Below are 24,323 nucleotides of genomic sequence, written 5' to 3'. Positions count from 1 at the left end.
CAAGGTCAGCTCTGGGGGATCCCAAACATCACAGCAGCTTTAGGGGTTGGCCTTCCTGGAGAGCCTGAAGACCCATCCCCCTCACAGCACAGTGGGGAGGTGAGTGGATGGTGAATAAGCTGTCACGCATGCCTCTGTTGGGGTCCCTGGTAGCTCCACCATCTCTGGGACAGCCAGAGCAACCCCCCAAATGCCAGCAAAGTCTGGAGCCGACCATAGCCTTCAAGTTTCCTAATGGGTTAGTACTTATGCTGTGAAGTCTTCTAAGGGCCTGGGTAAAATTAAAAGTGAGTCAGGGATGAGCCCTCAAAACCCTCAAAACTACGTCAGGGTTCCACATCTGGGTATAGAGACCTCTTAGAAAAAGACAGCTCTAAGGCTCATCCCCTGTGACATTTGGTGAACCTGCTTATTTCAGTCTAGAAGACATTACTGGGGCCAAGAGAGAGGGGTCCCGGAGATAGGTGGGGTGTAGCTTAGAGGAGCACTGTTCTCTCGGGCCCATAGGGTCTAGGCCCTGTAAGATCTGAGATGCTGGGTAAGAGACCTGATGCTCCCTTAAAGAAGGTCGGAGAATCCTAGGCTTGATATCAGGGCTATAGGTGGCTTCACTGAGCGTTCCCAGGAATGGTCTGCTGGTGGCCCAGGGAGCACCTATGGGCCAAAGCCTAGTCTCTCTCCTATTCCAAACACGTTCTTTGGTTGATGCCATGGGACTGTCACTCTGTGGGCAAGGCACCCATAGCCCCATGGAAATTCAAGAGAGTTAGGATAACAGGAGTGGCCTTGTGGTAAAGAAGGTCAAGAGGCCAGATGCAACTGCAGAAACAGGGCCACTCCTCCCCTTCCAACCAGCCCTCACCCAGTGTCTCGCTGTTGACCAGCACCGAGGTCTCCGACTATAAGAGGAGCCTTGGGAAGCCAGAGGGCAGGACCCAGGGACAGCCTCTAGGCCACAGGAGGTGGAGTCTTCTGAGATTATGCCCTGGTCTGCTGGCTTGGTGAACACGAGGGACCAAACTTTGGCATGTGTGGGCTCTTTCTAGGAGCTTTGTGTGTGTAAAGAGCATGGTGTCATGTTCGTTCTGAGGTCTCCTGTCCTCCCTGCCGGGAACTCACCACTGCTCAGAGGCCCGCCTGCCTTCCCTGCCCTTGCTGGGGCCACTCACAGCCATCCTTGTCCGTGCAAGAGCTGATACAGATTAGGGAGTTCTTAATTAGCACCTGTTTTTGCAGAAGCTCCTGGTTGGAGGCCTCTTTCTGGAGCCCCAGGTTAAATGGCCTTACTGTGATTGGTTTGTGAGCAGACCAGTTGATTCATTCGTGAAGAGAATTCTTAGCAAGGAGAAACCCATTGACAGGCAGTGCATGGAGCCCCAGGTGTGTGTGTTGTGGGGAGGGGGCCTCACCCTTTGAAGTAATTTTTATTTTTAATGGACATAGGTGAATGCTAGGGGTAGAGAGAAGGGATAAGAAATCCAGGCACCAAGCTTACAAAATACATCTCCTTTGAAGTCCTCCAATGTGTGTCTGTTAACTCAAATTGACAATTAATTCAATTCTGACACTACCTAGAAATAGAGTTAGATCCCACAGGTTAAGGGCTCAGTCCTACAGGACTGCCTTCAACCCCCCTCAGCACATAAACACTTCAGAGGTGATTGCGAGTCTAGGTTGTCACCTGTGCTTCTGATCAACTGGCTATAGTTTGGAGCCTATGACCTCCTCCTCGGTGTTGATTAACTTGCTAGGGAGGCTTACAGAATTAAGAGGAATGTTTTACTTATTGGATTGCTGGTTGATTATAAAAGGATATAACTCAGGAACAGCCAGATGGAAGAGGTGAATAGGGCAAGGTATGTGGGAAGGGGCACAGAGCTTCCATGCTGTCTCTGGGTAGACCACTCTCCCCAAATTTCCTCTGTATGATCACCAGTCTGGAGCTATCCGAACCCATCCTTTTAGGTTTTTGTGGAGGCTGCTGTTACAGAGGCGTGAATGATTAAATCATTGACCATTGGTGATTGAACTCAATCTCCAGCTTTTCCCCTCCCCCATCCCAGGAGGTCAGGGGTGAAATGGAAAGTTCCACCCTCTAATCACATGGTTGGTTTTTCTGGCAACCAGCATCCCCATCCTTAGTTTACCTAAGGGCTTTCCAAAAGCCACATCATTCATGGAACAAAAGACACCTCCCTAGCTCTCACCTCTTAGGAAATTCCAAGGGTTTTCCAGCCTCTGTACCAGGAAAGGGGACAAGACCAAATATACAGGTTACCTTGTTCTATTGCACTTCGCTTTGCTGTGCTTCATAGATATTGCCCTTTTTACAAATCGAAGGTTTGTGTCAAACCTGCATTCAGCAAGTCTGTCGGTGCCATTTTTCCAAAAGGATTTTGCTCACTTTGTGTCACTGTATCACATTTTGGTAATTCTCACAATATTTCAGACTTTTTCATTATTATTAATCTGTCATGGTGGTCTGTGATCAGTGATCTTTGATGTTACTATTGTAATTATTTTGGGGAGCCATGAACTGCACACATATAAGATGTTGAACTTAATAAATGTTGTATTTTGACTGCTCCCCCACGTTTCTCCCTCTCCTTGGGACTCCCTATTCCCTGAGACACAATGATACTGAAATTAGGCCAACTGATAACCTTACAATGGCATGTAAGTGTTCAAGTGAAAGGAAGAGCTTGTACATCTCTCACTTTAAATCAAAAGCTAGAAGTGATTCAGGTTAGTGAGAAAGGCATGTCAAAAGCCAAGATAGGCCAAAAGCCAGGCCTCTTGCACCAAACAGCAAAGTTCTGAATGAAAAGAGAAGTTCTTGAAAGAAATGAAAAGTGCTACTCCAGGACACACATAAGTGATAAGAAAGCAAAACAGCCTTACTGCTGATACGGAGAAAGTTTTAGTCGTTTGGATAGAAGATTAAACCAGCCACAACATCCCACTTTAAGCCAGAGCTTAATCCAGCATGAGGCATAACTCTCTGCAATTCTTTGAAGGCTGAGAGAGACGAGGAAGCTGCAGAAGACAAGTTTGAAGTGAGCAGAGTTTGCTTTATGAGGCTTCAGGAAAGAGGCCATCTCCGTAACCTAAAAGTGCAAGGTGAAGCAGCAGGTGCTGATGGAGAAGCTGCAGCAAGTTACCCAGAAGATCTAGCTCAGATAATCATGAAGGTGGCTACACTAAACAAGAGATATTCAATGTGGACGAATCAGCCTTGTACTGGAAGAAGATGTCATCTAGGACTTTCATAGCTAGAGAGGAGAAGTCAAGGCCTGACTTCAAATTTTCGAAAGACAATCTAACTCTGTCTTAAAGAGCCAGTGCCACTGGTCACTTTAAGTTAAAACCAGTGCTCATTTACCATTCAAAAACTCCTGGAACCCTTAAGAAGTATGCTAAATCTACCCTGCCTGTGCTTTATGGACGAAAGAGCAAAGTCTGGATGACAGCACATCTATTTACAACATGGTTTACTGAATATTTTAAGCCCACCATTGGGACCTACTCTCAGAAAAAAAGATTCCTTTCAAAATACAGCTGCTCATTGACAATGCACCTGGTCACCCAAGAGCTCTGATGGAGATGTACAATGAGATTCACGTCGTTTTCATGCCTGCTAATACAGCGTCCATTCTGCAGCCCATGAATTAAGGAGTAATTTTGACTTTCAAGTCTTATTATTTAAGAAATACATTTCATAAGGCTATGGATAGTAATTATTCTTAGGAATCTGGGCAAAGTAAATTGAAAACCTTCTGAAAGCATTCACCATTTTTGATGCCATAAAGAACATTTGTGATTCATGGGAAGAGGTCAAAATATCAACATTAACAGGAGTTTGGAAGAAGTTAATTCCAACCCTCATGGATGACTTTGAGGGGTTTAAGACTTTAGTGATGGAAGGAACTGCAGATGTGGTGGAAACAGCAAAATTAGAAGATGTAACTGAATTGCTGCAGTCTCATGGTAAGACTTTAATGATGAATTGCTTCTTATGGATGAGCAAAGAAAATGGTTTCTGGAGATGGCCTCTACTCCTGCTGAAGACGCTATGAAGATTGTCGAAATGACAACAAAGATTTACGTTATGTTGTAAACTTAGCTGATAAACTTAGTTGAAAGAAGTTCTACCGTGGATAACATGCTGTCAAACAGTATTGCCTGCTACAGAGACATCATTCAGGAAAGGAGTCAATTGATGCGACAAACCTGGTTGCTGTCTTATTTTAAGAAGTTGCTACAGCCACCCGGCCTTCAGCAGCCACACCCAGATCAGTCAACATCGAGGCAAAACCTCCACCAACAAAAAGATTACAACTCACTGAAGGCTCAGATGACGGTTAGTTAGCATTTTTTGGCAATCAAGTATTTTTTTAACTAAAGTATGTACCTTTTTTTAGACATAATGCTATTGTACACTTAGACTACAGTATAGTGTAAATATAACTTTTATATGCACTAGGAAATCTAAACATTTGACTCACTTTATTGTGATATTCAACTTATTGTGGTGGTCTGGAACTGACCCCACAATATCTCTGAGGTATGCCTATATGTTTCCTATTATAAATCACAATATCACAAGACTCTTAGAGGTATATCCCCCCAAGCAACCAACCAGCAAGTCTTTATTGAACAATTACCATGGGCTAAGCTCTGTGCTAGAGCTTTAAGAGAAGATAGTTTCAGGCTTCAAAGAAGTTTACAGTTCACTGGGAGTGTGGGTAGAGGGAAGACCAAAGGGAGTGCGGGATTCATTCATGAAACAAAAAGAAAACACAAGACATAATTGTCACACAGTATAGAATAGGCTGTCAATGGGAATCAGGAGGAAGAGCAGTGTGGAAGGAGACGATAGAGACTTTATGAAGGACGTGATTTCTCCTTGGCTTCAGAAAAAGAAAAGAATTAATTAGCCAACAAGAATGTATTGAGTATCTAGCATAAAAACAATATGGCTAAAGCTTAAGTAAAGTCCTAAGGCAGAAGTCTTATAGCTAGCTAAAGACACAAGACGTGTGTATGAAACAAGAAACACAAACAAGACTCTGTGTATGTGTGTGTGTACGCGTGCACGCACACACACGTATCTGCATTATGCACTTTGTACGTTCATTTACCCATTCGTCAGCCCCACATTCACGTCCTTGTTGAGGGACTGCCCTGTGCCAGGTGCTTTGTCCTGTGGTTGATAAGGCAGCAGTTGGGCAAAGTCGGCAATAAAAAGAAAAGGGAATCAGACAAGAGGCATGTGTGGTGGGCAGGTATGGGTCGAGGATGCCTTTGACTTGCATTCTGAACTGCATGTGTTTGAATCGGTTGGTGGAATGGGAGATATAGTTACTGGGTTGGACAAGTTAAAGGACCAAATATGGAGAAAATGGATAAAGAAATTAAGATCCATAAGACTAAGGTTTTTTTGTTTGTTTTTTTTTTGTGGTACGCGGGCCTCTCACTGTTGTGGCCTCTCCCGCTGGGGAGCACAGGCTCTGGACGCGCAGGCTCAGCGGCCATGGCTCACGGGCCCAGCCCCTCTGCGGCATGTGGGATCCTCCTGGACCGGGACACGAACCCGTGTCCCCCGCATCGGCAGGCGGACTCTCAACCACTGCGCCACCAGGGAAGCCCAAGACTAAGGTTTTGAGGGAGACGCCACTCCCCACACTGGGTCCTACTTGCGTGGCTTGTTCACAAGTCTGTTCCCTTCCCGGGTTAGACCCCCTCTAAAGGTTGGTCATGTCCGATAGAAATATAACGTGAGCCACATGTGTATCTTAACACTTTCTAGTAGCCACATTAACAAGTAAAAAGAAACGAGTGAAGTTAATTTTAATAGTATATTTTATTTAATCCATTATATCTAAAATATTATCTTTTCGTTGTGTATTCAGTATTAATGAGCTATCTTACATTCTTTGTTTTTCTGCACTAAATCATTGAAATCCAGTGTGGATTTTACACTCACAGCGTGTCTTCATTTAGACTGGCCACAATCCAAGTGCTTAATAGCCACGTGCGGCTTAGTGGACTGGGCCCGGCTCTGCATCTCCTTACAACACCTTCCTCCCCTTATGTCACACACACACACACACACACACACCTACCTGTGCATTGGTGCCCAAGATATAGATGTTAAACGGATTGGTGTTTATCTAGCAGTCTGGAAAGTCATAATATCAGGGAGGCAAGTAGGTAGGTTGAATGTGATTAAGGAGACGTTTGTAGGTACATGACAGGCATGGAGATAGGGCGTAATTAGAGAGGCTAGCCCTGTGTTTTAAAGACCTCCAAAGAAAGTGTCTATGAATTTAGGTAGCAATAATATTTAAAATCCTTTTAACATGCCCTTTCCCTTTTGACGTCATCTCTGCACTAGGCCTACCAATCAATGAATCTGTGAATCTACTGAGCGCCTTCTAGATGTTGTGAGAGATAAAAAAACACCTTGGGAGATAAGACACAAACCTTGAGAAAACAGCTGCAGGGGCAAGGCCATTCATGCAAAGTGCCCCATAAGTGGTACTTGGCAATAACTAAGTTGCCTTTAAGACAAGGGAGGTTGGGGAAAACCTTGGAGCTATGCAATTCTCAGCTGCTGAACTGTATGGAAGCAGGATCAGAGGTGGAGGACCCAGAAACGCTTGGTGATGCCTGGGCTCCGTCCGTTAATTGCTATGTGAAGCCAGTCAGGGCACTAATCTCCCCGAGTCCTCCCTGCTCTGGAGAATGGCTATGTGACATTTGCCCTGCCTGCTTTCTGGGGTGTTTGTGAGTATGCAATGAGATTGGCCGTGAAGCATCCCCGAGAGGTGAGGAGGTACTATTAATATTGCTGCTGCAGAAGCTTGGCTCACGGTCACCTTGGAGAGTGCCAGAAAGGAACAGCCAGCCCAGTGTCGCATGTCCTCAAAGACTAAAGTTGTCTTGAATCTCTGCTCTCTCGGTTTATCCGTCCCTTCTTGGCCTATGACGTCCTTCTCATCCTCTAAGACTTTGGTCAGACCCCCCTGCTCCAGGAAGCCTACCTGAACTAGAGGCTCCTTAATTTCTGGGCCCCCAAAGTATGGTACCCATGTCTTTCTGCCTCATAGTCCAACTAACCATTTGTACGAATCTCCTCTGTTGGACCAGGAATGACTAAGAGGTGATAGCTTTGTTTTAGTCACCTCTGAATTCCAGGACATGCAGCAGGTACCCATTTGTGGATTTGAGCTGACTTGTAATGACCTGTTTGTCCCCGGAGGCTCTTTGGGCAGAAGAGCTTCTAGGCTCTCACGGCCTAAACAGGCTCAGCCTTCTGAGATCTTTTACTCTCTGCTGAATAAAGATTTGGAGGCTGTTTCTGATTTGGAAATTGCAGTTAAGAGTGTATTTGGTGCCGTTTTCCAAAGTCAACATTCCCAAGCAGAACTGGGGTGGAGAGGAAACAGTGCCCCTGGACCTTGGAAGAAAGGATCAGTGTGGTTCCATTATTTAATTAGGCTGAAGAATGCTCATGGGCGTGTCCTGAACATGAGGTGGTGGAGGCACCAGGGAAGGGGATGCTACATGTTATTGCACCATCTTCTGGACCTGGAGAGGGAGCCTGGGGTGGGAGGGAGAGCATGGGGTGAAAGGGTGCTCGCCTCAAAGATGCCACTAATTGTGTGTGTTTAGTCATTCAGGGCCTCAGTTTTTTCATCTGCCAGCTGTGGATACGTTGTTATTTCCCAGAATTATCATTTGACCTGATTTTAGGCACTCTTTATTAAAAAAAGGTTTGAAAAGCTCTAAAAACTGCACTGTGGTCTAATGGAAAATACACTGGGTCGTTCATGGGCTGTGTGGTCTTGATTAAGTCTCAACCCTCTCTGGACCTCAGATTCTTCATTTGAAAAAAATAAGGTGTTGTATTGGATAGCCCTGAAGGTTGCTTAGAGTTCCAAGTATTTATGTTTGCTCTTCTGATCAGCAGAGGCCCAGGAGACACATTAATTTACATTTCAAGACACATTGGTTGGCCAGCACTTGTGTACTAATAAGCTACTGCCATTTTATTTAGTTCAATGTATAAAAATATTACCATTTCATCATGCGTTTAGTATAAAACATAGTAACGAGATATGTTGGCATTTTTTTGTATTAAAGCACACACACTCCCTAGTGTGTATTATATACTTGCAGCCTGTGTAAATTTTCATCGGTCACATTTCAAGTGCTCAGTAGCCACACGTACCTAGTGGCTACCATATTGGACAGTACAGGCCTAGACTGTAAGCTGCTTAAAGGTAGGGATTGCATTTTGTGGTATCAATATTTAGTACTTGGAAATTGCTTTAGAGTTTATAAGCCCTTTCTGATATGTCACCTCCTTTGATCCTTACTGTTGTCTGGTGAAGTTGATAAAGTTATTAATGCCAGTTTTTAGATGAGAAAACTGAGGCTTTGGAGAGATCAAGCAGTTGCTCAAGGCCATGGAGTAAGTAGTAGCAGAGCTGGGATCTGAACCAAGATATTCTGGTTCCGAATGTAGAGGGAGTTCTAACTGAGCAGCTACCTTCATGTATTTGTCCATTCACTTGTCAGTTCATGTGTTGATTCTTCTGGGTGGAGGCTGTGTGCCTGCTGCTGACATTAACTAGGCATTATCCTCCTCCATTTAAAAAAAATTTTTTTTTAATTTAATTTTATTTATTTTCTTATACAGCAGGTTCTTATTAGTCATCAGTTTTATACACATCAGTGTATACATGTCAATCCCAATCGCCCAATTCATCACACTACCATCCCCACCCCCCTGCGGCTTTCCCCCCTTGATGTCCATACGTTTGTTCTCTACATCTGTGTCTCAACTTCTGTCCTGCAAACTGGTTCATCTGTACCATTTTTCTAGGTTCCACATACATGTGTTAATATAGGATATTTGTTTTTCTCTTTCTGACTTACTTCACTCTGTATGACAGTCTCTAGATCCATCCACGTCTCAACAAATGACCCAATTTTGTTCCTTTTTATGGCCGAGTCATATTCCATTGTATATATGTACCACATCTTCTTTATCCATTCGTCTGTTGATGGGCATTTAGGTTGCTTCCATGACCTGGCTATTGTAAACAGTGCTGCAATGAATATTGGGGTCCATGTTTCTTTTTGAATTATGTTTTTCTCAGGGTATATGCCCAGTAGTGGGATTGCTGGGTCATATGGTAGTTCTATTTTTAGTTTTTTAAGGAACCTCCATACTGTTCTCCATAGTGGCTGTATCAATTTACATTCCCACCAACAGTGCAAGGGGGTTCCCTTTTCTCCACACCCTCTCCAGCATTTGTTGTTTGTAGATTTTCTGATGATGCCCATTCTAACTGGTGTGAGGTGATACTTCATTGTAGTTTTGATTTGCATTTCTCTAATAATTAGTGATGTTGAGCAGCTTTTCATGTGCTTCTTGGCCATCTGTATGTCTTCTTTGGAGAAATGTCTATTTAGGTCTTCTACCCATTTTTGGATTGGGTTGTTGGTTTCTTTAATATTGAGCTGCATGAGCTGTTTATATATTTTGGAGATTAATCCTTTGTTTATTTGTTTGCAAATATTTTCTCCCATTCTGAGGGTTGTCTTTTTGTCTTGTTTATGGCTTCCTTCGCTGTGCAAAAACTTTGAAGTTTTATTAGGTCCCATTTGTTTATTTTTGTTTTTATTTCCATTACTCTAGGAGGTGAATCACAAAAGATCTTGCTGTGATTTATGTCAAAGAGTGTTCTTCCTATGTTTTCCTCTAAGAGTTTTATAGTGTCCGGTCTTACATTTAGGTCTTGAATCCATTTGGAGTTTATTTTTGTGTACAGTGTTAGGGAGTGTTCTAATTCCATTCTTTTACATGTAGCTGTCCAGTTTTCCCAGCACCACTTATTGAAGAGACTGTCTTTTCTCCGTTGTATATCCTTGCCTCCTTTGTCATAGATTAGTTGACCATAGGTGTGTGGGTTTATCTCTGGGCTTTCTATCTTGTTCCATTGATCTATGTTTCTGTTTTTGTGCCAGTACCATACTGTCTTGATTACTGTAGCTTTGCAGTATAGTCTGAAGTCAGGGAGTCTGATTCCTGTGATCCTCCTGCATTTTAAAAGGAGACAGAAATGGAGGTGGTTTCTCTCTCTCTTTTTTTTTTTCTTTTTCTTTTTTTCTTTTCAGTTTGAGAGAAAGTTGAGGTTGTTGGAGGATGACTCTAGCATTATTGACAGCATCTTTATCTTTTTATCTGTAAGCCTGCTTCAACATATCCAGTGAACCAGAGCTGGGTACATTCCTGCATTTTGGACTGTGTTTCCCCTCCTCCGTTATCTTCTGATTCTTTGAGTCCCCTGCCCAGCTCCTCTTTCCTCTTCGATCTGTATCCCCTAGCCAAGCCTGGAGATAGTTATCACACACACTCTCCATTAGACCTAACTTTAGCCAAACTAAACACAGTTCTGTCTCTCATATGGTGATCTTGGCTCCTTGTTTTAAGAAGGGACACCCTCATTTACTTTCCTGACAAGGATTCTCATTCTGGGTGCCTCAGGCCCTCCTGCTGCAAGGAAAGAGTGGCCTGTGCTGGTCTGGAGGGAGACTTGATATCCCAGCCAAGCTCTTGGCCAAATGCTACTCATCACAAGTGTCAGGTGATGGTTGTAGAGAATGAGTGAGGCGGTCCCAGCCTTGAAGGCAGGTCAAGGAGACACGGGAGGCAGAGCCAGAGCCCGTTACCAAATGTTGGTGGTCACTTGGTAATGCTAAATGGAGACAGTCTGGGAGCTGAGGAAAGAGCGAGGTGCAGAGTTTGAGTCCCCTGAGCTGAAGGAGACATTACCACAGTCAGGGCCCTAGGTGGGAGCTGAGGCTCAGGAAGGGGGGCCCTTCTGCTGCCAAGAACAAGGACCCATGTTCTTTGTACCCCCCACTCTTAGCGTGTTGGTATATAAGAAATCAGAGCCCTTGGGATGAAGGACTCTTGGAGGTCAACTGTTGTGATCCCCTAACTGAAGCCAACATTTCCCACACAGTGGGTTCAGTCAGTGCTCCTTGGGGCTGTCTCAGGGGTAGGGTTGCCCCATGCAATATTTGGAACATAATTATACTAAAAATTATTCATTGTTTATCTAAAATTCAAATTTAACTGGGTATCCTATATTTTTATTTGCTAAATTTGGCAACCTTATTCAGGGGATCTGCCAGCAGAGAAATGGAGGGTTCAAGAGGCAGGGATTTCTACCACCCATCCACCATTTTAAAAAGACCAACTCTGCTTTTATCTAGTTAAAACAGACAGACAAAACAACTCCTCCCCTCTCTGTGTTCTGTGACAAAGGAAGAATCCTAGGTGTTACAGGAAGGGATTTGGGCATAGTGCTATTCATGGCCAGGATTATTAACTCTCCCCAGATAAGTCAAAGTTGCATTAAAGGAGAAGTATAAATCTCTCTTGAAGACCAGCCGAAGTGTTTTGTTGTTGTTGCTATTGTTTTAGGGAATTGATCCTCATGATGGTGAGTTATTGTTGAGAAGACAGTTGCATCCAGGAAAGGACGTCTCCACTGTCCATCCTGCCCCCACGTTGTTGTGGGAAAACCTTAAGACCAGAGTGCACCCTCCCTTACTCCATAGAACAGCAGATACTGGGCTGGGAAGAGGCTCCGGGACAGTCAGAGGATGCTGCTGAAGTCTGTGACGTTTGCAAGATATGGGGAGGGACTTTAGGGGTTAGAAACTGATACATGAATGGGGAAGGGTGGGGCTGGCAGGGAAAGGATGGAGATGGTTAGGGTTGCCACCCTCTGGGGAGGAAAGGGTTAAAGGAATTGAGGGGAGAAGAGGAGAGCCAGGGAAGGAGGAAGCCTCCTCATCACCCTATCTGAAAGCCCAGGCAGTGAGGTGTGGTCCCTTGTGTGATGCAGAGAAGAAAGTGTGAAACACGAGGCTCAGAACTGTATTGCCCACCCCATCCTTCACTGCACTGCCTGGCTTTTCATAGCTTTGGATCAGTCGACGGATTTCATCAGAAAAGAACAGCTTTGGACCTTCAGAAAAGTCAGTGGGGATTCAGCCAGGAGAAAGCAGGTAAGGAGGGGTCCAGAGTAGGTTGGGGGCAACTACTTTCCTATGGTCTTGACGGGCATGGAGGGCCCTCTCTTTGGACTACCAGGTCATGTGGAGTATCTCCTTGTAGAAACAGCAGGGTACAGCCTTCCAACCCCCCAGCCCCCTTCCCAAGAAGGAGCCAAAAATGGGCCCCTAAGGAACCAAAAAGGAAGGGGTCCGTCCTGTAGGCCTTGGGTTTTAAATCCAGGGCTTCCACGTGAAATTTCAATTTGAAGAAAGGATTCTGTGACTAAAACGGTCTGAAAAAACATTGTTCCACACAACATTCCCAGGGAGTCGTCTTCTACCTTTGGGAAAAGGACCGTCTGAAAAATAAAAATGTGTCGCAGCTCACTCAGACGTGACATGATCAAGCTGTGGCTCCTTACCAGTTGTTGGGAAACATTGGGCTGCTGTGCTCCAACTGATACGTTTACATAGGCAGGATCTTGATAACTAGCTGCTAGTGTACTGTGAGCACATCATGGGCGCCTGAGTCATTCCTGGTGAGTACTTAATGAGTGACCATTCTTAAAATTCTCATTCTTGGCCGTGGAACACACCGATTGCCACAACCTTGGAAAGGCATTTTTCCTTCTGTCGTCAGCGCTGCACTCAGGAAGCAGCTCTGTGGAGAGCCTCTTCCAGTCCAAGACAGAAGACAGGATTTTCAGGTTGCCGAGGAGCTGGATTGATTTTAGAGAGCCTTGAATGCCATGCGGAGTTTGGGCTTGAAGCTGAGATTTTAAACAATTCCATGTTACTGATGGCCCCATACTAGATTTAACTTGCCATGCAAAAAACAACAACAACAAAATCCCACACTTCCCTGTCCTGTGACCTTTTTCACTCAGAGCTCCAGCAACTTGCAAAACCTATCTTGGGCTGGAAGAGGCTCTGGCTTTGCCCATGCCCCTGGGAATCCAGATGTTTTCACTGCAGAGAAGGAGATCATTTAAAAAAAAAAATTCAGCAGTTTGTAATGAGATGCAATTTTCTCTTGAAAGCAATTAGTGTCTGCTAATTTCTCTGCACACAATTGCTTTCAAGAATAAATTCCGGGTTCCATACAGTATCCCATAAATCATATCAAAAGATGTCTTCTACGCACTTTATTTTTAAACAGGTTCAGACTTTAGATTTTAAGCTGTGAAGGATCCCAAACTCAACCCCCTTCCTCACCATAGATGTGAGAGTTTACATATGAAATTCCAGATTGATTAGAATCCAGTTTATGTGGTTACTGAACTAGGTGGTGCAGCTACCAGCAGATTCTCCACTTCTGTTTCCAGGTGAGAGACCAGTGAAACAGCACTGGTGCTTCTAGGTAATATGTGGGATTCTAAATGGAGGATGAGACATAGTTAAAATGAACAAAATAGGAACAGCCAAAGAAGGCCCACCAGCTCTGGCGCATCTACATGATGAGGAGAGGGGAATGGAGGGGAGAGGAATAGGGGGAGAGAGAAGAGGAGGAGAGGAGAGATTATTCTAGGGTGTGGAGCACATTGATGCTGGGAAGGTAGGAGGTGGTGGAGGGCTCATTCCAAAGTAGGGAAGGCAGGGACCTGACAAGGAGCCCCAGAAGTGCTAAAATATAGCAGTGGCTATTTCAAAATTCTACTTAAAACCAATTCTGCATCAGGAAGGAGGGCTGCCCTGCCCCTAGGACCCAGAACTAGTATGTGATCCTTCAGCTGCGCTATGAGGTACACAGGTTAGCCCAAGAACAGACTGACAAGCACAGTAGGATTTTGCTGGGGAGATTTATTCTCAGTTAACTGACTTTGGGGGCACAGAGGATTTATAACTGGGGCTCCCTGATTCTGGTATGTCCATATTTAAGCAGGCCCTCCTTGGAACATGATGTTGGGATAGGAAGGTAGTTTCCTCAGGGCATAAATTCAAACATCCAAAATGACTCCCCTTAGTATAACTATTGAACAAGGGGATTCCCAGATACACTCGATGGTTTATCTTCCAGATGTTTGTACACCCATATTCATAACAGCATTATTCACAGTAGCTAAGATATGAGAGCAACCCAAGTGTCCACTGATGGATGGATGGATAAGCATACAATCGAATATTTTTCAGCCTTAAAAAGGAAGGAAATTCTAACATATGGTGCAACATGGATGAGCCTTGAGGATGTTATACTAAGTGAAATAAGCCAGTCACACAGAGACAAATACTGTATGATTCCACTTCCACGAGGTGCCGAGAGTCATCAGATTCATAGAGAAGGTAGAATGGTGCTTGTCAGGGGCTGGGAGAGAGGGAATGGGGGAAATGCTGTTTAATGGGTGCAGAGTTTCCGTTTTATGAGATGGAAAGAGCTGTGGAGATGGATGGTGGTGACGGTGCACAAGATCATGAGGGTATTTACCACCACTGACGTGTACACTGAGAAACGGCTACAATAGTAAATTTTATGTTGTGTATATTTTATCATAACAAAAATCACACACAAAAAGGTTTGTCTTCAAACCACTCACACATGACCAGAGGCGAGGGTTTCTGAGCCAGAGGAGTAGAGGGGCTACCTCAGTCTTTTGATGATTCTTTAGGCGGAAGGATGGAGCAATTCTTAAATAAGAAGCAATGGAAAAATTAGACTCTATTTATGAAAACGCCATCTAGAGAAAAGTTTTCAGGTCTGTGCTGTGCCTTTTGTAAGATGTGAAGCCCACCTAGGCAGAAGGTCTCCAGAGCACTGGAGGCTTTCCAGCTTCCCTCCGAGGGGAATGGTGGCAATGGCTGTGGGGGGAGTTAGGACCTCTCAGGACAGCTTGCTCTCAGGAGTCCCACTCCACATGCCAGCATGCTGTAGGGGAACCGTGGTAATTCAGCGCACTGAATATAAGCCTGGGGTTCAAATCCCTCTCTGCCATTTAACCAGTTAAGGAATCTTGGAGAATTGACTTGAGCTTTCTGGGCCTCAGACTCCTTATCTGTAACAAAGGATGTATCAGGCAGCTCTTACTGAACAACAAACTACCCGAAAACAGGGTGGCTTATGATAAGAAGCATTTAGTATTTCCTGTGATTCTCCAGGCTGGCTGGGTGTTCTTCAGGTCTGGGCTGCCTCAGCTGTGGCTGGATGGGCTAGGATGGCCTCACTCCTATGTTTGTGGTCCCAGCTGGGGTCATGCCCCATGTGGTCTCTCATCCTCCAGGAGGCTAGCTTGTGCTTGTTCACATAGCAGTGAAATGGTTCAAAGCAGCAAGAGAAGGCAAGTCTGATACACAGGCACTTTTCAAGCCCCTGCTTGCATTGTGTTTGCTAATGCAAACACACTGGCCCAAGCAAGATTCAGAGGATGGAGAAACAGACTCCACCTCAAAATATTGTGGCTTTTTGGGGTTTTTTCTTGCAAACTACCACAAAGGTTAATAACAGATCCTACCTCAGTGGGTTACTGTGAGGCTCATATGAGGTAATGCATAGAAACAAAGCTCTTGGCATGGTCCTGGCACATAGTAGGCCTTCCAGGAATGTGAGTTTCCTTTCCTCCTCCATCTCCTTGATTAAGAACACATCTTTATGAAAGACACGATGGATCTGTTGACTCTAATTCCATTCTCTTTCAGAGCACGTGGAAATTGAAGCCATGTGGAACTTAACAAGAGATCAAATAGTGCCTTAAATGTCCCAGGGCAGCAGCCCTGTCCCCAGAGCCTGGGGCGGCCCCTGTGATGGGGCCTGCCCTGCCTGGTGCTCTGGGCCCCTCTTTCCCAGCCTGCTGCAGGTCGGTCTTTTTTTCATTACAGATTGCTCATAAGCACACACATCCCCAGATGCCCGCATAAAAGCTGGTACTAAAGTTGTGTAATGGTGGCGTGAGCCTCGTTACAATTAGGGCAGCAGTAAGCTGTTCCCCAGAGCTCGGCGCTCTGGTAGGAAAAGCCCTGGGAACCTGCACACACTCCCCAATACAATCTGACCTCCCCCGCTCCTCCCACCGGTAAGTCTGGAGAGAGGAAGATACCGGGCTATGCAATCTGATGGTGAGTTGGTTATCAAGGGAATAAGAATTAGTGGGGGACAGAGATCTCTGGGGAGAGAAACCCTGGGAGATAGAAAAGAAGCACTTGAGATGTTCAAAGGACTCTGCTGACGAGTTTTTTTCTGAGGCACCGCGGTACGTGGCACCTGTCGGGGGATACTGTGGCCTGCTTTTGGATGACACTTCACAGGGGACTAGGCTTCTTGCTCTTGCTGGGTCCTACCAACAACCTAGTGAGCTTGGCAGGAACATTAGCCCCATTTCACAGATGTGGACACTTAGGTTTCAGAACCCAGGCTTCTCATTCATTTCCCAGGAATGCTCTTCCCTCTGCATCTGGTGACCCCTCCTGCTTCTTGATCTTGAACCAGCTGTATTCACTGATGACGATAGTGCTGATGAAACATTAATTAACGACCTCTGTAATATGCGTGTGTTAACAAGTATGTGTGTGCTGTGTGTATATATTGGATGATAAATCATCCTTGGTCTCTTGCTGTAGTAACATCCAGAGTTCTTACGATGGCTGATGTAAATCTCATGATTAATACTGGGCTTAATGGAAAGGAAAAACTACAAAAATCCAAGCCTGGAGGGTAAAAGGATTTGCAAGCTAGGAAATGGGCCACTGCTCCTTAGAACACTGGCCAGAACCAGAACGGAAGAGAAGGCAAGGCTTTGGAAAGCCATGATAATAATAATGATGTTGAACATTTATTAAAACTTTTCTGTGTGCTGAAGATTTACATTGAGCGTGATTACCAGCCCCCCATTATGCATTGCCCCATGGTTAGTGCTCCCCCATGTCTGCTTCTCTTCTCCTAGGCACAAGCTTGATTATGCTTCCCCGTACCCTTGCTGGAGACAGGGCCATGTGACTAGTTTTTTTTTGTTGTTTGTTTGTTTTTTGCTGTACGTGGGCCTCTCACTGTTGTGGCCTCTCCCGTTGTGGAGCACAGGCTCTGGACGCGCAGGCTCAGCGGCCATGGCTCACGGGCCCAGCTGCTCCATGGCATGCGGGATCTTCCCGGGCCGGGACACGCACCCGTGTCCCCTGCATCGGCAGGCGGACTCTCAAGCACTGCGCCACCAGGGAAGCCCGTGTGACTAGTTTTGACCAGTGATTGGTGAGGGGAAGTGACGTGCATCACTTCTGGGTTGAAGCATTTAAAAGTCTCTGCGAGGCCCTCCAGAGTCCCATTCTAATTGTGGAAGCGTGTGGTAGACAGCAGTGGCACATGGTTGAAATAGCCTGGATTGTTGAGCTTCCACATAGGGGGGCAAGTGCCTTGGGAGGTCTCTGGAGCCATCGCCAACTTTGCTTGCATAAAAAATAAGCCTTTGTTGTTTTAATCCATTGAAATTTTGGGGTTTGCTACTGCAAAACAAGCTAGCATATTCTGCCTAGTGGACACCCTCATTTTACAGATGAGGAAACTTGGGCTCTGATTAGGCAGGAACTCGCCCAGGACACACCAGTCAAAAGTGAGAACATCAGAGTTTGAACCTGATACGGCTCCAGAGCCCAAGCTCTAAACCGCCATGATATAATTCCATACACAGAAGTCATGGCCGATGGAAAGTCATGGAAGGAGTTTTCAAGCTGGATGCCCTGATGACAGCAGAGTCTGTGGGAGCCTGAGCTGGCTTATGGAGGGTGAGCTGGAGTAGGAAGATGGAGCACATGTCCACAGCCCATCAGGTCACCTGAGGTTTGTGCTTCTGCAACTTCTGCTGCACGGAAGGGAGGCCTTGTCGCCTGCTCTGCCTGTTACTGTTGCCGTGATATTTGCATGTCTCTGAGGAGAGGACAGCAAGACTGCTTCACCTCGAGAGCAGGGAAGAGCAGGATGGAAGGGGCAGCTGGTGTGGAGGTGTGGGCGGGGCTGCCGGAAAGGGAGCAGAGAAATTCTCTGCCTCCTCCCGGATCAGCACAGTCTGTGGCCCTGGCAGCCTACTCCGTGTACTCTTACCCCTCTGGGGCCTTACCTTACAAAGAATGCCACATTCCCAGGGATGGGGCTCGCCATTCTAAGGAGCTTTTACTGTCTTGTTGAGCCAGACTGTTGTGGTATTGGTTTATGGCAGTGTTTCTAAAGCTTGCTGAACATAGATCACCAGGAGACACAGATCAGACCCTGTCTCCCTTCCCTCCAAGATTCTGGTGCAGTCGGTTTGCTGTGGGGCTGTGGGCTCTATGTGCTTAGCAAGCCCTCCAGGGGGCTCCTACCTTCTGGCAGGGTTTGGAAACAGTGACTCATGCAGTGCCTGGTCAATCCAGCTGAGCTGTTTGGGGAGTGAGGTTGTGGGTTACTTTGGCGTCCTGCACAGAGCATGGAGCCCTTGTCCTCAAACTCCCCTTCAGCCAGAGCAGTTTTTTGGTCTATTTTGTTTCTTTGCATTTTGAAAATAAATTTTACTTTGAAAAAAAGAGTTATCCATTTGTTTTTGTTTTTCAAGATGAAAAGCACTGGTTTACTACACACCTCAAAATTCCCTGTGAGAAATTGCTTTGAAGTCTCATTCCCGAGAATATCTGTGATTCTTCTGAGTAATGGTTTGTTTCTTCACCTCAGTGACACCGTACTTCTTGTAACTGACAGTATTATCCTCGTTGCTCTGCACCTGGGAAGCCCAGACCCAAATTTACAGTTCTCCTTAGCAAAGATTTTGTGTAGCCCCCAGGATTCATCTTATTTTTTCTACCCTTGTTTCTTAGTCATTTGCTATAATATCGTCATCATCATCATCCTCTCTCTCTCTCTCTCTCTCTCTTTTAAATTTGTGTACACTTCTGTAAGCATCCACAAATCTTACTTGGAATTATAGATATAATTCTAGGGAAATAAGTTCACAGTATCATTGGCTCAGAGTTTCAGCTTGTAGGAACTACAGGAGCTCAGTGAGAGGAAAGTCCAGCTTCCTTAAGTGATCCTGAGATACAGAGAGGGGAAGTGATGCTGCTGGGGTCATAGGAGAAGGAGAGGCAGGTTGAAAGGGAACCCAGTCATCCCAGTGCTGGGTAAGTTCTAGGACACTGTCCTGTGGGTAGGGCCATGTGGGTGGTGGAGACCCCCTCCAGCGTGACAGTCCCCTGTTGCCCAGAAACAGCTTTCTGAGTACCTGAGACATTCCATAGCAGGGAGCTAATTCTTTTGGGTCTTGATAACCCTTAATTTTTCAGGGTCCATGAAGGTGCTACTATCCCTGGGAAGGAAGCAAGCCTCAGCTGTCTCAGCCAGTTTCAGGTGAATCTCCAGAGGGGATGGGGAGAAAATTCCTGGGGAAATGAGTGAGCCAGTCCGCCCCAGCGCCTGAGGGATAGAGCTGGCAAGGGTGCTTTGTGTGCCCTTGAGAAAGATTGTGCCTGCTTGGTTTGAAGCTTCTGCCCCTGTCCCCTTAGAGGCAGAGAGAGGGAGCGGAACTCAGAGGCAGTGAGCCCTCTCAGTGAGAGTCCCAGGTCATGTTGCCTCTCTGGCCTCTTGGCTCAAGGGTGCCATGGCTGTGGGGACTCAAGCCTTGCGGCCTTGTGGCCTCAGGGTCCCTGGTGGGACCCAGCCATGCCCGGCCTTTCATGAGACACATGTGTGGGTACGTGTATCTGAGTGGTAGTCTGAGGCCTGGTGGGCATGCGGAGGCCCGCCAACGTCTATTACATGGAGAAACATCTGTTTTCTGCAGAACATCCACAGTATCAGATGTTTTACTGCAAGGAACCCATTTTTTTAATAAAACAAAAATGAGACATGGAAAGCAAGGTAACCGCATTTTAAATGTTTATGGAAGATAAAGGTTTAACCACAAGTCTTTCATCAAATGGAGGACAGTAGAGAAAAGTCGAGGGGATGCCCTTTGGCTGTCCTCGCCTGTGCGGTGAAACGTCACAGTCTCACCTCATATAGTACAGGGGCCCTCTGGGCAGCTGGAAATATTTAGCAATGTGTCTAAAGATTGTTGCACAGCGGCCCTACCATTGGGCCTGTCCGGCCACAACTGTTACGAGAGAGATTTGCGCACAGGGAAAGCCCAGACTCAGGTGTGATGGGGGGATGGCACCCCAGGGTACACAGCAGCAAAAGGGACGAGGCCTCCGCTGGGAGGATGGGCCTCCGGCCTGATTCCCGAGCTGGGAGGGTGCGAGCAGGTGGAGATGAGGAGGGCCTGGCCCACTTGCTCCTTTGTTTCTGGTTTCCTGGGGTCTGGGGGTGCTGGGTCTGTGAAAAGAGAAGGGGGAGTCTGAGCCTCTTTCTGAGGCCCTGTGGAGGACTTTGTCTTCTTACATATCAACTGCATAGGCCTTCGGTGACAAACCAAGTGCCACCATCATTCCCACTCAACCCTGTCACTGCTGGTGAACAAAATGAAGCATTTGCTCTGTGGTTACCAGGTCATGTGGATGGAAAATAACCTTCTTGCCCAGTTCAAAGTTTCTTCCTCCTAGGACTGATGTGCATTGCTATTTTATCTCATTTTCTCAGCAGATTTTTCTCCTTCCCATGTTACAGATGAGAAAATGGGGCTTCCAAAACCTCCCAACAGGGTTCTGAGGTTGCCTGGGGCATGAGTAAGGAGGAGGGTCGAGTCTTCCCGATGGGGGTCAGAGTGGAAAACGGGGACTGGGGTTGGGCTTCCCCAGGGTGGCCCTCCCCTCCCCCCTTCTCCCCTCTGCAAGGTCTTGAGCCAGTTGCTCCTCTTTGGATCTGAAGTAACTTTTCCATTTGAGAGCAATCCCTCATCTTGCAGCCCCATCGCAGGGACTTAATCTCTCTCACCATCAGCTGCCGTGTCCCCCGAAGCATATAAAGTGTAGGATGGAGTGAGGGATCAAGTTGAATTATGTGACCTGCAGTTTATGGTGGGGGCCCACCGGACATTCGATCCAGTGTCTGAGCTCAGTTACCACGGATCTGGCTGCCTACTGATTAGACTTTCCTGAAAGGGGAGCAGTTCTTGAGGGAGAGGGTATCGGGGAGGAGGGAGGGACCAAGAGAGCTGTGAGTTCCATGTGGCAGCTCATCCTGGGCTTGCTTTGGGTCTCTGTGGTCTCATCACTGCTCAGACCCATGAACAGTCCAGGCGGTGGTGGAGGAGCTGGCTGGGGGAATGAAGTGAGACGGAGCCCACGGGGCTGCTTTGGCAAGCCAATGAACTGGGGTTAGGGACAAAGGTATCTTCCACCCCTCCAGCCCAAACCCAAGCCATGTTCATCTTGCTGAGTCAGCAGGAAGTAGAAGGTAAAAGGGTTTTCAACCAGGGCAGTGAAACCAGAGGTATTTCCTAGACTTGCAAACCCCTTATGCTATTAAATAAACTGGAGGATTCTGCTTGGCCCCTGAGCTTGGTCTTTATTAGAGCTGCCACGGTCCAGCTGTTTGGCAAACAGAACAATGTTCTGTTTTCTTAGGCATATGATATAGGAATATTTGCAAAACCCTGAGACATGCCAGTCTGGCCAGAGTCCTTTCCAAGGATCCTTGCAGCCTGAGACTCTGATTCTGGGAATCCTAGGGTGCATTAGGCCAACATGGAAAGGCTTGAGGAACTCAGAAACCTTCTATAACCAGGTGTTAAAACAAACCGACAACTTAAAGCCAGGCCCAAGGTAGGGTCTCAGTAAATATTTGTTGAATGAATGACTTTGAATAGGAATCAAAAGACCCAGATCCTGGCCCTGGTTCTGATATTTGTGAACTGTTTTAAAATAAAACATGGACCTTCTAAGCCTCAGTTTCCCCTTCTGTGAAAGGGCCTGTAAATACCTGTCCCGGACACCTCTGAGGGCTGCTTTGAGGATCATAGAAAGTGTAGGTCCTGCAAGGTCTTCACACAGGCACCCAGATTACTGTCTTCCTTTTGCTCCCAGAAGCTCCTCTTTCTAAGCAACCGTGACCTTTGTTCACACAAAGGCACTTTCTCAGCCTGGTTTCTGTTCTAGCCAGTGCCGTCTCTTCAGGCGAGCTGCTCTCTCAGTTTTCGCCAAAGGTATGATGTAAGGCGGTCTTTCTTGTGAGCCTTTCTACTGCTCTCGTGTGTGTTGTGTGTGTGTGTTGTGTGTGTGTGTGTGTGTGTGAGATATGGGTGTGATATGTATGTTTGCGTGATGAGTATGAATGTGTGTGTTGTGTGTGTGTGGGGGGGTTATGCGTATGTGTGTGTGATGTGGGTGATGTGTATGTATATGCGTGATGTCTGATATATGATGTGTGTGTGTGTATATGTTGTGGGTGGTGATGGGATGTAATCTGATTCCAGGAAAGCCCTTCATTTTCGGGATCTTGGTTCCTCTCAACATTTGTCTTTCTCACCTGAGGACCTCAGGTCTCTAGCATAGCCCTAGGCAGTCACGTTTGTCTCCATAGCACCCCCTTGCTTCCAGCTGGCTCAAATTGGCTTCAGTTCTCCAGGAAGGTGGAGCTCCTTTTCTTTGGGTCCAGCCTTGCCCTTGTTGGTAATAACAAAGTAATGATAGCTCATCTTGTTCTAGAACTTTCCACTTAGAAAACATTTCTCAATAATAAAATTGCTGCCAATGTCATAATCACCATGCTAAGCACTTTATATGTCATAAATAAAAGATAAACTAAGCAAAAAATGTGGTATTAATGAGGAAGGGCTAAAGTTTATAATATATAAAGAGCTCTTACAAACCAATATAATCTAAGTGTTCCAAAAGAACAAGTGGCGGTTTACAAAAGAAGAAATATACCAATCTCATGACCCCTCTCCACAGGCCAGTCTCCCTTTTATGGATGAGGAAACTGAGGCCAGGAGAGGTTAAATAAAGTTATACAACTAATGATCCCAAGCAAGAATATGAACCCCATAAGGGTTCAGAACCCAGGCAGGGATTATTAGCGTTCTCATTTTATAGATGAGAAAGCTGAAGGGCTGTCTGTGTATGTTTGAAATCATACCATTTAAAGGTGTGATTGTCTGCTTTTGACCTCCGCTTAGCTAGCTTGCTTGCTGACTGAAGAAGTGGTGGGTATAGGAATTTGGGAACTGGAATCGGAGTTTGGGATAGGTGAGAGCTGAGGGTGCCTGGGCTGGCTGAAGTTTAAAATCGTCAGTTAAAAATGTGGGTTCTCTCTCTTTCACAGTCACCAAGCTGGTGAGTGGCCGAGACAGGCCTCTGACCCAAGGTCTCTGAATGCAGAGCTGATGCTCTCCTTGCTGTGCCTTGTAACCCAGACTTCCACCGACTCTGGCCTCTGCTCATTGCTGCAGCTGCACCCAGACACGGGCGTGGACTATCCAATGAAAGGTAAGTACAGCTTGATTTTTGCAGCCTGCTGAGCTGTGGTGGATACCTCATCTGGAGAGATCTCTGATTCTTTGACTCAGAAATTAGCATGTAAGTGCGTAAACCTAATAGCTAAACAGAGACGAAGTCTCTAATAGACATAGTAAGTTTGAATTGTGTCTATTCGTAATCTGAAATGACCTGGCTGGCTTGCTGGGGCTGGTGTTGGGACCAGGGCCCCTTCTTTATGTAATATGTTTGCTACCAGCTGCCAAGGGAGTCTTCCTGTCTGTATTATTAATACGATATAGGCCTTTGGTTTCCAGTATCATCTCTTTGGAATTTCTGTCTCAGATCCTGTGCAAATGAACATAATCCCCTGGCAGGAAAGGCGTTTCGGAGTCCTGGCATCAAGCTGGGGGCCTCTGGGTTTCACGTGAAGAATGCCAGATGCTGCCGGCCTTTCATTAAGGTCTGAGTTTAACTCTGGAGCCTTTGGGTGCTCTTGCTGGAAGGGAGCAGGCTGCTGGCTCATCAGGGCTGTCATCCAGGACTTTCCCAAGAGAGAGGATACAGAACAATTTTCTTTTTTGTTTTCTTTTTAAAATATTTATTTATTTGGCTGCTCTGGGTCTTAGTTGCGGCACGCGGGATCTTCGTTGTGACTTGCAGGATCTTTAGTTGCGGCATGCGGGATCTAGTTCCCTGACCAGTGATCAAACCCGGGCCCCCTGCATTGGGAGCACAGAGTCTCAACGTGCTGGACTGCCAGGGAAGTCCCAGAACAATTCTCTAAATGTCTCAGGATAACTCGAAAGAGTTGGGGTGGGTTCACAGACCACCTTCCAAGTTTTTAATTAGCAGGACATATATTTACTCTTTAAATGAGACTGTGCTGTACTTCCCACACTTTCTCAAATCATACCACCTGTAGAACAGAATATTGTTGGACA

The 24,323-nt window shown here is 46.1% G+C and overlaps 1 pseudogene; it reads left to right on the top strand.

Moving 5' to 3' along the window:
• Positions 1-2,669: 2,669 nt before the first annotated feature.
• Positions 2,670-4,365, top strand: LOC116764008 (annotated as a pseudogene).
• Positions 4,366-24,323: the final 19,958 nt, after the last annotated feature.

The sequence above is a fragment of the Phocoena sinus genome, chromosome 13, assembly GCF_008692025.1.
Source record: "Phocoena sinus isolate mPhoSin1 chromosome 13, mPhoSin1.pri, whole genome shotgun sequence".
Taxonomy (NCBI): domain Eukaryota; kingdom Metazoa; phylum Chordata; class Mammalia; order Artiodactyla; family Phocoenidae; genus Phocoena; species Phocoena sinus.
The sequence above is the reverse complement of the archived record's forward strand: the minus strand, read 5'-3'. Positions and strand labels throughout refer to the sequence as shown.